The sequence below is a fragment of the Pinus tabuliformis genome, chromosome 8 (assembly GCF_031772625.1).
Source record: "Pinus tabuliformis cultivar Carrire ecotype Pingquan chromosome 8, CPIR1, whole genome shotgun sequence".
Classification (NCBI taxonomy): Eukaryota; Viridiplantae; Streptophyta; class Pinopsida; order Pinales; family Pinaceae; genus Pinus; species Pinus tabuliformis.
In genome coordinates this window covers 742,226,853-742,247,363 of record NC_142294.1, presented here as the reverse complement: position 1 = coordinate 742,247,363, position 20,511 = coordinate 742,226,853, and positions in this window count along the sequence as shown.

Genomic DNA, 20,511 nt, shown 5'->3' with positions numbered 1-20,511 from the left:
ACCAGCTTGATTTGTCATTATGTTCCTTTGAATGTTACAATACATATTTATACATGCTGAAGCATCCAATACCATGGACTGAAAACCACCGTGTCCAAAACCGTGGAATGAAAACCATCGCATCCAAAACCATGTGTGAAAAATCATGCACAAAATCATAGGTAGGTCTGCCCAACCTAATATAGGGTCCAAAAACAAAATTTTCTGAGGCGCTGCCCTGGACCCCATAGAGTGGGGTTACCTGCACCCCTCAAACCCCCTATGACTCCCCCCGCTACGCAATCGGTGCAATGAAGGGGGGGCTTCGCCCCCCTTCTAACCCCTCGGTTAACTACGTGGGCTAGTCGTGGAAAGAATATAACACAACCCAACATTGAAGAAGTGAAGAGTCTATAGGAAATATCTTGGCTGAGGCTCTTGTTCTTGGTCCCCTAGCCACTATTTCTACCTCAGGTGAGAAGTGAAATTTTTTGGCACTTATTTTGTTAACTAATTCATTATTAGTCAAAGGATTTTTTACTAAGATACCTACTGCAGGTGAGGCCTCTTTGATTGCAACTGATGGGATATCTCTCTTAATCCTTTGGCTATAATAATATTGTGTCATCCACCATGAAGATATCAAGAAGTCCTACCATGATTGCTCTTTCTTGTCAAGCTCCTTTATCACCAATAGTTTAATCAATGAAGAATGAAAAAAACTAGGCTCAATCTGACTTCATTTGGCTTGAACCTTATTGGCCATTTTTCTAGGACTCCTAAATAGATAGTAAGGAAGATTCAATTTTTTTTTTTCTTGTAAAGTGAATTAGGAGTCTTATATGATACTGATAAACTTTACTGAACCTCCCTTCACATGTGAAATACCTTTGAATCACCTCCAACAATTTACTATGGTGGTGCTGTAGATAGCTACTTGGAACAACAGATCCATACCCATCATGGTATTGTGGTTTAAGAAAGTCTTTGAAATGAACCAAGTCTAAATCCATACCCATAAACCATTCCTCACCATGTAAAGGGATCTCAGCGGCATCATCTATTGATTAGGCTATGATTGGAAAATTAAGTGCTCCAACCTTTGCTTGTAATTCATCAAAACCCTTAGCAAAATCCTTAGCCACTTGTAGATTGTACCCCTGAATCTTTTCAGAAAACCTTCTTAAACACCCCACCCTCTCAAAAGACACTTTGATGCCTGGGTTTGCATTAATAATTGTGACGTATTGTGGATAAAATTAAATAATGGAGCCTCCCTTGTGCTTCTTTTCCTCTGGAGTTGACATTATTTTTTTTTGTAGCAGTGAATAGTCTAAGGTTTTAAGAAACTTGTTTTGTGCAATAGTGGAGGAGTGATGATAGTTTAAACCTTTGATGATGACTAAGAAACAAAAATCATTACAAAAAATACTAACCAATGAAAACTTTCTCTGATAAACCCTAAAAAATTGCAAATTTTCAATATATGACATAGAACCTTAATAGAACAGTCGCAACACTTTGTGAAAAACACAGTGCTCAAAGAAATTGGATTTCAAACAAGCTCAAAGGTTAGGGTGAGGGGCTTTAATGCAACTTCAACACCTAGGAAAATTTACACATGGAAGCTCTGCAAAGGAGAAATCGGTCTTGGTTCCAAATACATGAAAAATATGAGGACTGTGTGGTATCACAACGATTAGGAGAAAACACAATGATCTTAGAAAGTGCATCGAATTACGAAAAATGAAGCAAAAATGAATTTTATTTCTTTAGTAGGATTTAAATGATTTTAGATGGCTCATGTATACAATTAAAATTTATTCATAGCCAAGGAACATAGAGTGATTCGATTTTGCACTTGTGAAAAAGAGTTTGGGTTTCAAATTGATGAGAAAAGTAGCGCTGTGTGGAAATGCATCGCCCCTGCCTCCTTTGCGCATCACCTTAACATGATGACACCACAGGTTCTAATGTGAATAAACATGAAATGAGCGATCTTGGATGAAGGTAGAGGTTCAAATAACCTTCCAAAACAACCTAGAGCAGAAATGATAGCGATGATTGTGATTTGGACATGGAAATGATGAAAGTGCAACACCTCCTGGAAGTGTAACATTTGAGGAAAGGAAATAAACTATCCTTTTGATCATTGTACTCCTATTGAGATCACGACCTTCCATGAAATGACATTTAAATTGAATCAAAAACCTCCAAGTTGTGCCCATGATGATAAAGCTTGGAAGCAAAAATATTTTGTCATGATTGCTTTGATGTAGCCTCGACCTCTAGACTTCGGTCACTAACTTATTATTACTTAAATTTGATGACATGACCCCTCACTACTCTTCCATGGTGACCCAATGACTATCTATAATTACCCCTTTAATAATGAAGCCTCATGAATTTAGACGTTTGAAATTTTATGCATTAGGTAGAATTTACATGACAATTAAACCAAACCTAGACCCCTTTAACCATAATAGTAAGGTCATCATAACTAATATTTACAAATTGAACTCAAATAAAGTAGAAAGACTAACATTACCAATATTCCTCATGTGATTTTCGCCGAAGTTCTGCTTACAACTATTATGGATCATAGAAGCGTCAATTCAATAATTACCAATATTCCTATAACATAGGACCCTAACAATAAGCATAGCCCATTGTGATGGTAAACAAAAATTATAACATTGTTGAAAACATGAAGAGAGCTCATGCTAACATTTCAATCTTCGATCTCACAAGGATAATGAGCCAATGTGAACTGATTCTCCAAGCACTCTCATCGCATACTCAAACATGTAAAGAAGTTTCTACATCGCAGGTAATGTCCAATAACTCTTGTGATATCCTTGAATATGTTGTAAATGTTGTAAATTTAAATTCTAACATTCTATGTCCACCATTTCTGTTAACATTCGAATTTTTCAATTATAAATTTCACAACTGTTTAGTTGACTTTGGGGCATCTACGAATGTTATGCCATTGTTGGTTGGTAAGAAAATCAATGCACAATGGGATAAAACTGATGCACAGATCATACAATTGGACAAATGTTTTTTCCAGGCTATCAGTGAACTTAAGAAATTTCTTATCTGTCTTTCATATGATCATAGAGTTCATCAATGTATAAATATCATTGTTTTGGACATCTCGGAAGCCTATGGAGTGCTTAAAGCAAATATTGGTCCAACAGACTTTAAGGATACTTTGTGACAGACTGGTATCATCTATGGCTTCCATATAAGGGCATAAACAACCAAATTCAAGTTGATAGTGAGCCCTACATGAAGTGCATTGTGACACAACTTGAAGAAAAAATGAACCAATGGGCTTCGCAGAAGTGATTTTTAGTTATTACTTTATGGAAGTAGATCACAGATGGCATCTAGCTCAAACTTTTCTAGTCCAACCAGATGAACAATTGGAACTCCTTCCTAGAAATCCAACTAGTGATAATGACCTTTGTATAGTAGACGTAGGTAGCACTAGTATAGGGCATAGCTTTAAAATTTCTAATTCTTGGATTTTATATTTTGACAGTTCAAAAATGAAACAGGGATATGGATCTGGTTGTATTTTAGTAGACCCACAACAAAGAAAACATTTGATTTCTTGCTGCTTGGAATTTCAGTACACCAACAATATCACAAAATATGAAGCACTCATCTTGAGTTTGAAGAAATCCATTGACCTCAAATTTGGGGTTCTTAAAGCAATAAGTGACTCTGAAATTATTGTACGATAGGTATGAAATACTACAAACTATGTGTCACCTAATATAAAAAGTTATCAACAATGGGTATGGTGTTTGACTTCACAATTCCAACATTTCACTATTATTTATGTTCCTAGGATATGTAACACTACTGCAGTTACATTGGCAAATTTTGCTGCTAGGTTGTCACTGCTTGGGGATGGATTTTATATTGAAATTATTTATGATCCATCCATTCAAGATAATATTAATAAGTTTCATGTTTTTAATGATGACCTATAGATACTGGACTTTATGGCGAACACTGATGTGTTTCGGGATGTAGCCATTAACGAGGACGAGCATGATAAATAATTGCAGGATGCAGATCAAACAAGAAAAAAGAACCCCATGCCGAAGGGTTTGGTGTCACTTGAAAATATGTATGAATTGCAAATTGATTTAAGGGGCCAGTACATGTGAAGAATGAAAAATCAACTCTGTCGCATGAGAAAATTAATATTGGTCAAAATAAGATCTGAATTTTCTCAATCTCGGTACTTGTTGCACACCTCAAGAGTGGAAAGATTTTATCTACATTTTCAAGCAGTACCAATATGTTTTTGTATGGACTCTTGAGCCTCTGATTCAAAAAGAGTTAAATAAGCTGCTAGATGCTCAGATCATCTTTAAAGTGTGACATTCAGCTGGGTCTCAAATTTGGTCCTAGTGAGGAAAAAGTCCGGGGAAGTACGCCTGTGTGTGAATTTTCGCAATATTAATCGCATCTTAGACAAAGAAAACTATCCAATGTTATTGATGGAACAAATTCTACATACAATATCAGGGTCATAAATGTTTTCCTTGCTAGATGGATTTTTGGGATAAAACCAGGATCTAGTGTCGAACCTTACAGACAGAAAACAACCTTTCGAACCAAGTGGGGCACATATTTTTTTTTCAAAAGAATGTCATTTGGACTCATGAATGCTGGTGTGAATTTCCAAAGTGCGATGGACATTTCATTTCTCGGTTTGATTGGTCATAGTGTAGTGGTCTATCTTGATGATGTCACAATATTTTTGAAAAGGAGATCTGACCACTTGTGCCATTTAAATATATTTTCGAGTGATGTCACAAATATAGGTGTTAACAATGTTGAATACCACCAACATATATGGGATCTCCCTAATATAAGGTCCCAATTATACCTCACACCATTTGGTATAGGAGTCCCAATAGGAATGCGACCTGACTTCCATTTACTTAAAGATATGCCTTGGATTTAACTGTTAGAATGAGAGATAAGTGCACATGTTCTTTTGAATGAGCAAGCGAGTGTGCCTTGTGACTGTCTGATTGCAGATGTATCAAGGTTCTGTTAGGCCCCTATACTACTAGTGTAACCCCTTATTGTTATTAGTACAACCCCCTTATTATATTTTTGTACCCATGTAGTCCCAATATTGTTATTATTGTGCCCCATAGAAGCCCACTATTGTTATTATTGTGCCCTCACATTATTATTTTTATGTCGGCTTTGATTATATTATGACCCCTTAGACTCCTATATATAGAAAGGAGGTCTTGTCATTTGTATCATCTAAGAATTATTCATTTGTGTAATGTAAAGGAGGTTTCCCCCTCAAAGAGGCTTATTTCTAATGCATTGATCTATCTTTTTTATCTTTTTGTGAGCTGGTTTCATAACATTTGGTATCAGAGCTTTGGATTCTAGGGTTTCACTACTCCAAATAGGCCATCGTGGAATTTTCGCTATAACTTTTCTTCTACAACGTTTTAGAAGCTAACAGAAAAACCCATTTGAGAAGAAATCTCGCTGAACCTTAGGTATAAATTTTAGATCTTGTCTCACTTTAGTTTCGGAGATATGATCTGAGGAATTTAGGGTTTTTGCAAGCTCCAAAATTTCATCTAAAACCGGTCATCGTGGAATTTGTTTTATAACTTGTTCGCTACGAAGTTTCAGAAGCTAAAAAAAAAACCCATTTTAGATGAAATTAGTCTAAATCTCGTGTCCAAATTTCAGATCTTGTCTTGCTATAGTTTCGGATATACGATATGAGGAATTTAGGGTTTTTGCAGACTCCCAAATTACATCTTAAACATGTGACCTTGGGAAAATCATCATAACATTCTCTCTAAGCATCAGATTAAAATTTCATAAGAAGTTACAAAAAGAGGATGAATTGAAGTTTTCTGTGTATATTTTTCAAATCCGAAGGTAAAAAATGTGACACGTGGAGCTTCATACAAGTTCGATCTTCTGAAAAGGTATATAATCAGGTCATCTTGGGAGATTGTGCATAACTCTTTCTTGGAAAATCCAATTTCGATCAAACTGGTGGCATTGGAAATAGGACGCAAAGGGCTACTGCAAATCGCAATTTCAGAACTAGAAGAGTCGAAATTACAGAGTTATAGTTGTTTCAAAATCGATCTCCTAAAATCAAGAAAAGGCGATATGAGGAAGTTTGATGGCAAGGATTCAGTACATTGGATACTACAGATGGAGCAATATTTTGATCTACATGAGGTGAAACTGTTACAAAAGGTATGTATTGCATCTTCATATTTAGAACTCGATCAATTTTTATGGTATAAAGGGCTTTGTTCTCGTAAACCACTTGTTACGTGGTCAATTTTCATGGAGGAAATGATAGCACATTATGAGGATACAAAGAGAAACACCTTCTTTAGCCAATTGATAAATCTTAAACAAAAGTGTTCAATGGCAGAGCACATTGAGGACTTTCAAAAATTGAATATAAGGGTAAATGATATTCCAGAGAAACAAAGGATTGATGTCTTCATAGGTACTTTAAAGGATAAAATTCAACATGAGGTTCATCTTTGGGAACCTGATTCATTGGAGAAGGCATTCAGGTGGGCAAGAAAAATTGAAAGAGAAATTATGGAAACAAGGAATCCCACCACTCACGACTATAATTATGGAAGTGTTTCTTTTCCCAGCCTTCCACAACCTACAAAATTTACACCACAACAATTGGAAGAAAAAAGAGAAAAATGGCTTTGTTACAATTGTGATAGCAAATACACTAAAGGTCATAAGTGTGCTGAGAAGAAATTATTTTAAATAGAGTATGAAGAGGAGGAAAAGAAGGATCAAGAAACATCAAAAGCAGAGGATATATTCCAGGACCCAACCCCAGAGAAAGAAGAAATGATTCTGACCATATCTTGTAAAGCATTGGCAATAATTACCACTCCTCAAACTCTCAAGATAGAAGGACATATCAAGAAGAAAAAGGTTCAAGAAGTGAAAGATCACGTCAAGAAAGAAGAAATGAATCCAACCATATCTTGTAATGCATTGGTCGGAATTACCACTCCTCAAACTATCAAGATAAAAGGACATATCAAGAAGAAAAATGTTCAAGAGATGAAAGATCACATCGAGCATCAAGAAATGAATCCAACCATATCTTGTAAAGCATTGGAAGAAATTACCACTCCTCAAACTCTCAAGATAGAAGGACATATCAAGAAGAAAAAGATTCAAGCAGTGAAATATCACATCGAGCATCAACAGCAAGTTCTCCAACTTTTAAAGGATAATGCCACTTTGGTGCAGAATCGAATGAAACAACAGGTAGATCAACATCACAATGAAAAAAGGTTTAATGTAGGTGATTGGGTATTTTTACGGCTACATCTGAAGCAAGCTATTTATGAGAAGGAAATGTTGGCAATACTACATGCACTTAAGAAATGGCGACCTTACCCAATGGGAAGACACTTCAAGGTAAAAATGGATCACGATAGTCTTAAATACTTTTTAGAACAAATATTATCTTTAGAAGAACAAAAAAAATGGGTCACAAATATGTTGGGTTATGACTTTGACATCATCTACAGAAAATGGAAGAAACTTTTTGTTGCGAATGCACTCTCAAGAAAGGATGAGGATGTGGAAGCATTGTTTTATGCTATTTCTATTATCCAACCAAATTGGATAAACGAAGCAACGGATGAATGGAAGAAGGACAAAGAAGTGTTTCCACTCATTCAAAAGTTGCAGAATATCCCAATTCAAACAATATTGCCAGAACTTGAAGAGGAAGGAAAAATCATATTGGAACCTGGAGCAGTCATAGAAACAAGAACCTGACAGCTATGAAATCAATCAATTTCAGAGTATCTCATCAAGTGGAAGAACTTAACCACTGAATATTCCACATGGGAGGACAAGAATTTTATACAAAATCATCAAGAACTACTCAAGCATTGAGGACAACACTTTTTGAAGGAGAGAGGCATGTTAGGCCCCTATACTACTAGTGTAACCCCTTATTGTTATTAGTACAACCCCCTTATTATATTGTTGTACCCATGTAGTCCCATTATTGTTATTATTGTGCCCCATAGAAGCCCACTATTGTTATTATTGTTCCCTTAAATTATTATTGTTATGTCGGCTCTGATTATATTATGACCCCTTAGACTCCTATATATAGAAAGGAGGTCTTGTCATTTGTATCATCTAAGAATTGTTCATTTGTGTAATGTAAAGGAGGTTTCCCCCTTGAAGAGGCTTATTTCTAAGGCGTTGATCTATCTTTTCTATCTTTTTGTGAGCTGGTTTCATAACAGGTTCTTTCACTACAGAGGGGAAACAAAGTGAGCCTCTAAGAGAGAAGTAATAATACTACCCTAATGAAGACACACACAAATGAGAAAGGTTCGTCTAACATCAAGTGTAATAGTTCACATAGATGTAATGATCATTATAAACATTACAACACATTTCCAATAAGTTAAGCACTGAAGTCATCGAAATAGTTCAATTACTCCTGTACATTTGAATTAAAACAAGAATCATAAAAATTCAAAGAGTAGTCTTAGAGACATAGAAAATCCATGCGTGAAAATGTGTTGGCTTGAAAGGCTTCGATATTAAGCAAAATTTTCAAGATACATAAATACAATGAACATCACTAGTTCTAATAATGGAGCATTAGAGCCACTACTTTCTCCTCAAAAGTACTAATTTTGTCTCTCTAATGCCTTATGGGAGAAGCCAAAGTTAAAAGTCCTTTACATGAGAAATGATAATCCTTTTATAACTTTAGGCGTGACCTTTCACATCCCCGTGATTCTTGAATTTCCAACTCCCAATGACCTTTGGAATTCCAAATGGCTTTTGGAATTACATATCACTTTTGGTATTACACGTCTTTTGGACTTCCATAACTCTTTTGTCCATACATGACTCTGATACTTCCACTTATTTGTTTTTACAATGATTAGAAAATTACATCATAACTTCCACATCATCATTTAATGAAGACATGACATGTCATTATTTTTTATTATTGGGACTAATAGTGACTGATGACATGGACTTTGTTTAGTGGTGACATGGATGCCACTTGTGTCTTCATTCATCATGAAACTTATGATCATTGATGTCTTCACCATCCACAGGATATTTGATCTTAGAGTCTTTAGGGTGCCTCGATCATCAATATTTCAATGTGTTCTTGTTATTTAATGCTTCCTTTTTGTCTTCTTTTCCCAATCTTCCTCATGTGTGCTTGTCATGCTGTTCCTGAGATACATGTTGCTGTAATCACTCATGACAAGCAATCATCAACTTGGAAATATCCTATTCTAACATGCTCATGAATATTTTTGATTCATGCCTTAACAATGCACTTTGGAAAGAGCAAGGAGAGATTTTGGGCACAAGGGAGCACTTCAAAATCCTAAAGAGTTGAGAGGCAGATGCTTCAGGGCTTCAACATGTGCTCATGTACTCAAAAGAGAGAGGCAGTCAAGGAATGGCACATGGTGCAATTATGAAGTATGAAGGGGAAGACTTAGAGCTTCCCAAGTGTGCTGTTCACTCAAGGGATAGAAGGAGGGTGCAGGGCACATTCCTGAAGGATGAAGGAGGAAGGCTTCAAGTCTTCGAGGTGCACTCATGTGATCAAGAGGCCTAGGAGGGTGCATGACGCAATTCAAAAGGCTGAAGGGAGAAGCTTCATGCCTTCAAGGTGAGCTTATGTGCTCAAGAGGGCCAAGAGGACATGTGACACACTGTGAAATGATGAAGGGTTGGGATTTAGGCATTCAGGGGGCACTCATGTGCTCAAGGAGGGTGCATTTATTTGACCCAAAGGAGTGTGCTTAAGAGAAGACTTGATTTCCTAAAGGGCGCAATTCAGAATAAGGAAGGGGGAAGAGATTAAGGAGTGCACTTTTCACCCTTGTAGGGTGCATGGGGAAATTACAAACAATGAAGGATTACTAATAAAGGATTTAGAGTGTGCTCATGCGCTCTCGGCCTAAATGGGTTTTCTTTGAAGCCAATTTTTTTTCTAAGTATGGAAGATAGGAAAAAGGGTGAACATGATGATTTTAGAAAAAAAACCATATGTGACACATACCAAATCATTGAGAAAACTCAGACAAGATTTAACAAGGATAAATATACTTCAAAACACCACTTTTTGTGCATTTCCAAAGTACAATGGATGAAGTGTGTGCGGCTACGAAAAAAGTGTCGTTTTACAAAAAAAAAGATGTCACGACCATGAAATTCACTTAAGGTGTTCTAATCAGTGCAACAACAGTTGAGAACATTAAATAACACTTGCAATGAATATAGTGACGTGAGACGACACTTGATGATCAAGGAAACACTAGATAATATGGTGAAAGTAGGCTCCAAAGAATGTAGTGAAATTTTTGGAGGGTGTTGTAACAACAACAACACTTGGCGACACACTAGGCGAGCTTCAGTTTCTTTGTCTAGGAATAAATTTCTGTTAAAGGGTCAGACCTTTATGAAGTATTGATTTCCTTGATTTCCCCCTCTGGACCAAGTTATATACATATGATCTGGATTTAAACAGGAATGCAACAAACTACAGAGATAACCATCAACACAAAGATGTAGCGGAAATAATACTTCATTTCATTAATGTAAAATACTAAAATATGCTTACAAACAATAATGGAAATAGACCAGCTAGGGCGATGGTAACTTATCTCTGAGAAGAGATGTGGTAGCTACATGCCTCAGAACTATGTTGCAATGAGGCTCGAAGGCCTATTTATTGATGAGAAACAATGGAAAGCCCTCAACATCCAAAAACCTAACCCTAGAAGATGAAACGCCAAACTGTGGGCCTCGTTTGGGTAAATTGGTACATCAACTTCTTTGGGTCATAACTTTGGCATACATACGATCTCCATTTGAAGCGTACAATATCTCGTTAGAAAGATCTATCTGAGAACTACAATTTTGGGAAGAGAAACATCAGTCCATGGACCCATGTTGCTCCCAGTTTTCCAAAAAAACATCATTTAGGGCCTCAAAATCGCTCTAGAAGTTCAAGACCCAAAAAACAGCTAAAAATAGTAAACTGTGCTACAATTAAGGAAATTGAAAAGCTGAAAGAAACAATGGTGGGGGTCCAAGTGGACTTGGCAGATGGCCACCAATATCCACCTGGATCATTCCTCCCCCCTTAGGAAGCAATGGTCCCCATTGCATTGAGTTCCTCCATGAGATGAGGAAACTTCTGCTGAACTTGGTCCTTGGTGAGCCACTTGCCCTGGTGAAGGAGTTGGCCTGCTTTGACGACTCGATACAGTTGGATATTTTGTTGGCGAGTGTGCTTGATCTGTGTGTCCATGATCTGATCAGTTGCAACTTGTTCTATGCAATCTGGATTTAACTCTGTGGGTGTGAGCTATTCTGGAATGTCGGATGTGTTTAGTAATGGTGGAAAGTATGGCCGAAGGTGGTCCACATTGAACACTTGGTGCAGGCCAAGGAATGGGGGAATGTTGAGCTCAAATGCATTGTCTCCCACAACCTTGGTAATGGTGTAAGTACCATATCAGAGTGGTTTGAGTTTCCGATAGGCTCCAGTAAGGCATTCCTTTTGCAAATGAAACTAGACTTTGTCGCCCACCTGAACCTTGTGTGGCACCCAATGTTGATCATGTCGCTACTTGTACTTGGCATTTGATTTCTCCAAAATGTCATGGACCTACTAGCGAATATGTTGGATGTGCTCAATGAAGCTGGTTGCCTTATCTATTTCGGACTGGACATGAGCTGAATCTGCGTGAATAGCTACAAATGGAATGGCCACATCAATGGGACATAATGGTTAGAATCCCAAGCCCACCTGGAAAGGGTTGTGGCCAATCGAGCTGTGGAGAGCTTGGTTGTAGCTGTGCCGAACATAGGGGAGGCTCTTGTCCCATGTGCGTGGATGCTTTGAGTTGTACATGCACATAATGTGTACGATCATCTTGTTGACAACCTCTACCTGGCCATCAGTTTGAGGATGGAAGGCTGTGGACTTAGTGAGTTTGGTGTCCAGCATCGACCAGAGACTAGAACAAAATGTACTGAGGAACCTGTTGTCCTGATATAAGATGATAGACTGTGGGATCCCAAAGTGTACCCACACTCATTCAAAGAAGAGTTTAGTAGTGGTTTCTGTTGTGATATTCTTCTCGCAGGCCACCATAATGGCCATGTTATGAAACCAGCTCAAGAAAAGATAGAAAAGATAGATCAACGCCTTAGAATTCAGCCTCTTCGAGGGGGCAACCTCCTTTACATTACATAAATGAACAATTCTTGGATGATACAAATGACAAAACCTCCTTTCTATATATAGGAGTCTAAGGAGTCACAATATAATCCAGCCAACCTAACAATAATAATATAAAGCCACAAAAATAACAATAGAGGGATTCTATGGGGCACAGAAATAACAATATGGGGGTAATAGGGGCACAACAATATAAATAAGGGGTATAACTACAATAGTAATGGGGTAATCACTAGTATTATAGGGACCCAACATGCCCCTCTCCTTCAAAAAAGTGTTGTCCTCAACGCTTGAGTAGTTCTGGATACTTCTGCATAAAATTCTCATCCTCCCATGTGGAATCTTCAGCGGATAAGTTCTTCCACTTGATAAGATACTCTGAAATTGATCGATTTCGTAGCTGTCGAGTTCTTGTTTCTGTGACTGCTTCCGGTTCCAATATAATTTTTCCTTCCTCGTCAAGTTCTGGCAATATTGTTTGAACTGGGAGCTTGTCGCCTATAACCTTCTTTAAACATGAAACATGGAAAACTGGGTGCAATCGAGAAGCTGCAGGAAGCTCCAATTTGTATGCCATAGTACCAATCTTTTCAACACCTTGTACGGACCATAATACTTTGGTGATAATTTATTATCCTTCTTAGCTTGCTTTAGGGACATTTGCTTATATGGTTGTAGCCGTAGGAATACCCAATCACCTACATCAAAACTTCTTTCACTGCGATGTTGATCTGCCTGTTGTTTCATTCTATTTTGTGCCAACACGAGGTTATCCTTTAAGAGTTGGAGGACTTGTTGTTGATGTTCGATGTGATGTTCCACTGCCTGAACCTTAGAATTTTCTCTTAAATATGATGTGATGGATGGTGGTTGATACCCATAAAGTGCCATAAATGGGGTCATTTTTGTTGCTGTATGGAAGGAAGTGTTATACCACCATTCAGCCAGAGGCAACCATTTGACCCATTGTGTCTGTTTATCAGATACAAAGCAACGAAGATATCCTTCCAAACATTTGTTTACTATCTCAGTTTTCCCATCAGATTGAGGATGATAAGATGAGCTATGAGCTAACTGAGTACCAAGACAAGAAAATAATTCTGTCCAAAAATTTCCAGTGAAAATGGGATCTCTGTCACTTACAATAATCTTTGGGTTTCCATGTAGCTTTTGAACTGTTTCCATAAATGCAGTAGAAACTGTACTGGCTTTAAATGGATGTGATAATGCACAAAAGTGTGCATACTTGGTAAGTCTGTCAACTACCACCATGATGACACTCTTTCCCTCAGACTTGGGTAAACCTGTGATAAAATCCATTGAAACCTCCTCCCAACGTTGGCTTGGAATGGATAAAGGTTGTAATAGACCCGGTGTCTTAATTGTTTCAACTTTATTTTGTTGGCAAACCAAACATTCCGCCACAAACTTTTGAATATCTGATTTAAGGCCATCCCAAAAAAATTCCTTCTTAACCCTGTGGTAAGTTTTTAAAAATCCTGAGTGCCCTCCTAAGGGAGAAGTGTGCAATTCCATAAGAATCTTTTGTTTTAGCTGGGAATTCTTACAGAGGTATAAGCGATCTTTGTACCATAACGAATCATTTTGCCAGCTAAATGTATCAGAAGTACTGGAATCTTGTTGTAGCTTTCGAATAAGTGCCCACACTTCTTCGTCATTCTTCCATTCCTCCTTGCTTCGTTTATCCAATCTGGTTGGATAATAGAAATGGCACACAACAATGCTTCCACATCCTCATCCTTTCTTGAGAGTGCATCTGCCACCACATTTTGCTTCCCTTTTTTGTAGATGATTTCAAAGTCATAACCCAACATCTTTGTGACCCACTTTTGTTGCTCTTCAGAGGATAATCTTTGTTCTAAAAAGTATTTAAGGCTATCATGATCCGTTTTTACCTTGAAGTGTCTTCCCATTAGGTAGGGTCGCCATTTCTTAAGTGCATGGAGTATTGCCAACATTTCCTTCTCATAAATAGCTTTGCTTAAAAACTTTCCCTTGATTGGACGACTTTCAAAAGCAATGGGTCTTTCATCTTGCATTAGAACAGCACCAATTCCATTTCCTGAAGCATCACATTCCACAATAAAGGTTTTTGTGAAGTCCGGTGTAGCTAAGACCGGTGCTTGGCACATTGCCTCTTTAAGATGTTCAAAGGCCTTTGTTGCTTCCGGAGTCCATGAAAATGAATCTTTCTTCAATAATGTTGTTAGAGGTGCTGCTATTCTCCCATAATTCTTAACAAACTTGCGATAATACCCTGTCAACCCAAGAAATCCTCGCAGATGCTTTATGGATGTGGGGATTTTCCATTCCTTAATGGCTTTAATTTTGCTAGGGTCTACCTTAACTCCTTCATGAGATACAATATGACCCAAATATTCCACCTCCTGGACTCCAAAGAAACATTTGGATCTTTTTGCATATAATTGTTTCTCCTCCAATAGTTGTAGCACCCTGTCAACATGTTCAACATGATCCTTCCAAGACTTGCTGTAGATTAGTATATCATCAAAAAATACTAACACAAATTTTCTAAGGAATGGTTTGAAAATTGAATTCATCAAACCTTGAAATGTTGAAGGTGCATTGGTAAGGCCAAAAGGCATGACCAAAAATTCATAATGACCCTCATGAGTTCTAAATGCCGTTTTCGGAATGTCTTCAATCTTCATTCTGATTTGATGATATCCCGAACGAAGATCCAACTTGGTGAAGTAAATTGATCCATGCAATTCATCCAGTAATTCATCAATGACAGGAATGGGGAACTTATCTTTAATAGTGAGCTTGTTGAGCTCCCTATAATCTGGACACATGCGCCATGATCCATCCTTCTTGTGCACCAATACTACTGGAGCTGAGAAAGAACTTTGACTCGGTTGAATTATACCAGCCTCTAGCATTTCTGCAACCATACGTTCAATTTCACTTTTTTGGACATAGGGATATCTGTACGGCCTGATGTTTGGAGGAACACTTCCTGGAATCAGATGAATAGCATGATCATGATCACGCATAGGTGGGAGACCTTTGGGAGTCTCAAATACCTTGGAATGATTGTCCAGGACTTTTTGGAGATCTGGAGAAATAGATGATTCCAATGTGGAAACATCTAGCGAACATAATTGTGCAATTACACCTCTTTGCTCCTTTTTTAGAAGCTTTGTCATGCCATTAGAGCTGATTATCTTTCCTGGTTTCCCTGCAATACCCCTTAATTCAACTTCCTTTCCTTCCACAGAAAATTTCATGAAAAGTTCTTGAAAATTAAAAGCTATTGTACCCAAGGATTGTAGCCATTGGACTCCTAGTACAACATCAGCACCTCCCATTGGAATGGAAAGCATTGGGCTAGTCAATACATATTCTCCCATGGATAGCTTGATATTATGGCACTTTCCAGAACAATTTATTGTTCCTCCATTTGCAATCATCACTTGACACTCTGGTGCTGGATATAGGAAGCAATTCAATTCTTTTGCTACCCTACAATGAATAAAATTGTGGGTGCTTCCTGAATCAATCAACACTATTACCTTTTTCTTCTTGATTTGTCCTTCTATCTTGATGGTTTGAGGAGTGGTAATTCCCGCCAATGCATTACAAGATATGGTCGGATTTATTTGTTCTTCATCTAGGCTTTGTTCCTGGAATATATCCTCTTCTTTTGACCTTTCTTGCTCCTTTTCTTCTTCCTCTTCACAATCTATGTAGAATAATTTCTTCTCAGCACACTTATGACCTTTTGTGTATTTGCTATCACAATTGTAACAAAGCCCTTTTGCTCTTTTTTCTTCCAATTGTTGTGGTGTCAACCTTGTAGGTTGTGGAAGACTATGGGCAACAACACTTCCGTCTTTATAGTTGTGAGTGGTATGCTTCCTAGTTGCCATAATTTTGCTTTCCATTTTTCTTGCTAACCTGAATGCCTTCTCTAATGAATCAGGTTCCCAAAGGCGAACATCATGTTGGATATTATCCTTTAAAGACCCTATGAACACATCAATCCTATGCTCCTCTGGAATATCTTTTACCCTTATGTTCAATTTTTGGAACTCCTCAATGTGCTCCATTATTGAACCCTTTTGTTTGAGACTTATCAATTGGCTAAAAAAAGTGTTGCTTTTTGTATCCTCATAATGTGCTATCAATTCTTCCGTAAAAATTGCCCAAGTGATAAATTGTTTACGAGAACAAAGCCATTGATACCATACAAACTGATTTGGTTCCAAATATAAAGTTGCCATACGTACCTTTTGTGTGTTTTGCACATTATTGAGATCGAAGAATTGCTCCATCTGTAATATCCATGTGGCGGGATCCTTGCCATCAAACTTCCTCATATCGATTTTTGGAATATGGTGATTCTTCGATCCAACATTAGTGTCTATGGAATCATGATTAACATTTCTTTTGTTCTCATCATGAGTTTCCTTTACTACCTTTTCACCATTAGTAAGTATTTCTTGTAGAAAATTAGTCAAATCTGTCTTCAAATCTGCCATGCCTGTCTTCAAATTTGTGTTCAAATCTATCTTCAAATTGTCCATCTTAGCTTCCATGCCATTCATCTTAGCTTCCACGCCATTTATCTTAGATTCCATGCCATTTATCTTAGCATCTGTTAGCTTTTGTGAGCGTGACATTTGTTGCACTTGTTCTTGTAATTTTGATATATCATGTAGCATTTCTTCCTCTTCTTCATGAGTCATGCTAGAGCTTTCAGGTTCCTTACTAGGTGTTTGCATTTTCTTTCCTCGGGGCATCAGTTACCGATAATAATGCTCTACTATGCCCTTTGAATTCCTTCAAAATAAATTTTCAAACCAAGCTTAAGCAAAAATTTAAAAAATCTACACACCTTTTTTCACTTTGTAGGAGCTCGATATTGCCTCTGATGTATCTCTGTACTTTCCAATCATCTAGTTCTGAAATTGTGACCTGTAGTAGCTCTCTGTGTCCTCTTTCCAATGCCACAAGTCTGACCCAAATTGGATTCTCCAAGGAAGAGTTATGCGAAATCTCCCACAGTGACTTGATTATAGACTAGTTCAGTAGAGCGAACTTGTACGACGTGCCACGAGTCACTGTTTCGACCTTTGGATCTAAAAAACACCCACAAGAAACTACAGTCCGTCCTCTTTCTGTACCTTTTTACGAAATTTCAATCCGATCCTCAGAGAGAAAGTTATGACGATTTTCCCCAGGTCACCTGTTTTGAATGTAATTCAGGAGTCTGCAAAAAGACCAACTTCCTCAGATCATATCTCCGAAAATATCACGCGAAAAGCTCTGAAATTCGGACCCAAGGTTCAGCGCCCATTCTTCTCAAATGGGTTTTTTTTGTGACTTCTGAAACGTCACAGAAAAAAGTTATAGCGAAAATTCCACGATGACCTGTTTGGAGCAGCGAAACCCTAGAATCCAAAGCTCTGATACCAAATGTTATGAAACCAGCTCAAGAAAAGATAGAAAAGATAGATCAACGCCTTAGAATTCAGCCTCTTCGAGGGGGAAACCTCCTTTACATTACATAAATGAACAATTCTTGGATGATACAAATGACAAAACCTCCTTTCTATATATAGGAGTCTAAGGAGTCACAATATAATCCAGCCGACCTAACAATAATAATATAAAGCCACAAAAATAACAATAGAGGGATTCTATGGGGCACAGAAATAACAATATGGGGGTAATAGGGGCACAACAATATAAATAAGGGGTATAACTACAATAGTAATGGGGTAATCACTAGTATTATAGGGACCCAACAGGCCATCTTCGAGAACCTGTCAATGACCACAAAAACACAATCATTTCCATGCTTAGTGGAAGTAAGTCCTAACATGTAATCCATGGAGATGGATTCCCAAGGTCAACTAGGGGTAGGCAGTGGGGTATAAAGGCCTTGCTTCTTGATGGTCAGTTTGGCAATGGCGCATGTAGTGCATGATCTGATGTACTCCCTGACATCCTGTCGAAGATTCGGCCAATATAAATACTTCTGCAGTAATGCCACCATTTTCTTGACCCCGAAATGCCCAGAAACCCGACTGTAGTGTGCTTCCCAAATCATCTTGGCACGCTCGCTTGAAGGAACATAAAGGTGATCCAGGTGGCATAAAAGAGCATGTTGGAGGTGAAAATCTGGAACATGATGACCCTCTAAGAGTGTCTGGTATCTGTGGCCAAATTCTGGGTCGCTTTTGTAGAGAAGTGGCAAATCAAAAGTCTCGTGCCCATAAGATTTCAACACGGTGGTTAACGCCATGATCGGTGGTCGATTGAGGCAACTTGCAACAATATTGGTGCTGCCCTTCTTATACTTGATATTCAAATGGAACTGTTGCAAGTATGTGGATCACTTCTAATGGCGATCATTCTGTAGTTTCCCTTGGGTCTGTATGAACTGTAGGGGTCGGTGGTCTATGTGGATGGCCGTTTCCTTCCCCAAAATGTAACGCTTCCATTGTCGGCAGTCCTGCACAATAGAATACATCTCGTTGTCACAAGTGGGATACTTTCGGACTATTTCTGAAAGTGTCTCACTGTGATATGCCACTAGATGCTTGTGTTGAGTAAGGACTGCCCCAATAGCATAGTCAGAGGCATCTGTCTCGACCTCAAATTATTGTTGCAAGTCTAGTAATGCGAGTACTGGTGTCGTGCAAAGGTGATCTTTCAACTCTATGATTGCCTTTTGTTGAGATTTAGACTAAAAGAATTTTTCTTTCGCTCCTCCCTTGGTGACTTGACTCAAGGGCCAAGTGATATGAGAAAATCCCAACATGAACCTGTGGTAGAAGTTGGCAAGACCTAGAAATTTGTGGAGCTCTGTTAGAGTGGTTGGAGATGGCCAATCTCGAATGACTTGGATCTTGGCTGGATCCACATGAACCCCATGTTCATCAATAATGTATCCCAGATACTGAACCTGGGTCATGCTAAAAGTGAATTTCTACAAATTGGCACATAACTTGTGTTTCCACAGTGTTTGGAGAACCTGTCGGATGTGGTGGAGGTGCTTTTCCCAAATCTGGTTGAAGATTAGGATGTCATCCAAGTATACCACTACAAATGAGTTGGTGAATGGCCACAAGATGTCATCCATTAACCTCATGAAGGTTGTAGGAGCATTCGTCAATCCGAAAGGCATAACCAACCATTCGAAAAGTCCCTCCTTGGCTTTGAAGGCAGTCTTCCACACATCGGAGGGTTCAATTGGTACTTGGTGATATCCTGAATTCAAATCAATCTCGCTGAAATATTTTTCCCCCTTTAGTTGGTCTAGGAGGTCATCAATTCGTGGGATCGGGTACCTATTACAGACAATGATCTTGTTCAGCGCCCGATAGTCAATACAAAGTCTCCAAGTCCCATCCTTATTCTATACCAACACGATTGGGCTCCCACAGGGTGATGAACTCGAACAGATGTGACCTTTCTGCAACAGATCCTGAATTTGCCTCTTGATTTCATCGTTCTCTAGAATGGAGCGCCGATAGATTGATCCATTGGGCAGCGACACGCTTGGGGTCAGATCGGTGGAGTGCTTGACCTGAAAGTGCATAGGAACCCCTGCGGGGGAGGTGAAGATGTCCTTGTACTCCTCCACGACCTTGTCCATCTGTAGTTGTCGTGTGGAGGGGCCCTGTCTAGAGGTCGTGGCCACTGTCTTCTTCTTTCCTTGAGGGCGTATCATCAGGAAAACAAATTTCCTAGTTTTGGAAATTAGCTTACTACATTGTTTTGTAGTAACCAAAGAGATGGTGGTAGGTTGTGCTACCTTCGATATCCTGTACAACGTATTTCCCAAAGTAACAATAACAACACGGGGCCTTGATTCATACATATCGTGTTGCTTCCACAAGTATGGTTGTCCTAATAATACATCACAAACTTCAAGGGGAACATTGTCACACAATACCTCATCCGTGAAGGGCTTGATGTTGTATGGAAGGCGACACCGCTGGCTCATGCAAAGATCCCGTCCTTAGTGAAGCCACCCGTTGGTGTATGGTTGTGGATGTGCTATGGTCGGTAAACCCAGCCGCTTCACGACCGCTACCGAAATGAGGTTCTTTTGTCTCCCACTGTCAAAAATGAACTGTAGCGGGGAGCCCTTTACCCACATCTGGGAGTGGAAGAGATGCTCCTCCTCCTCTGGATCTTCGGGTTCC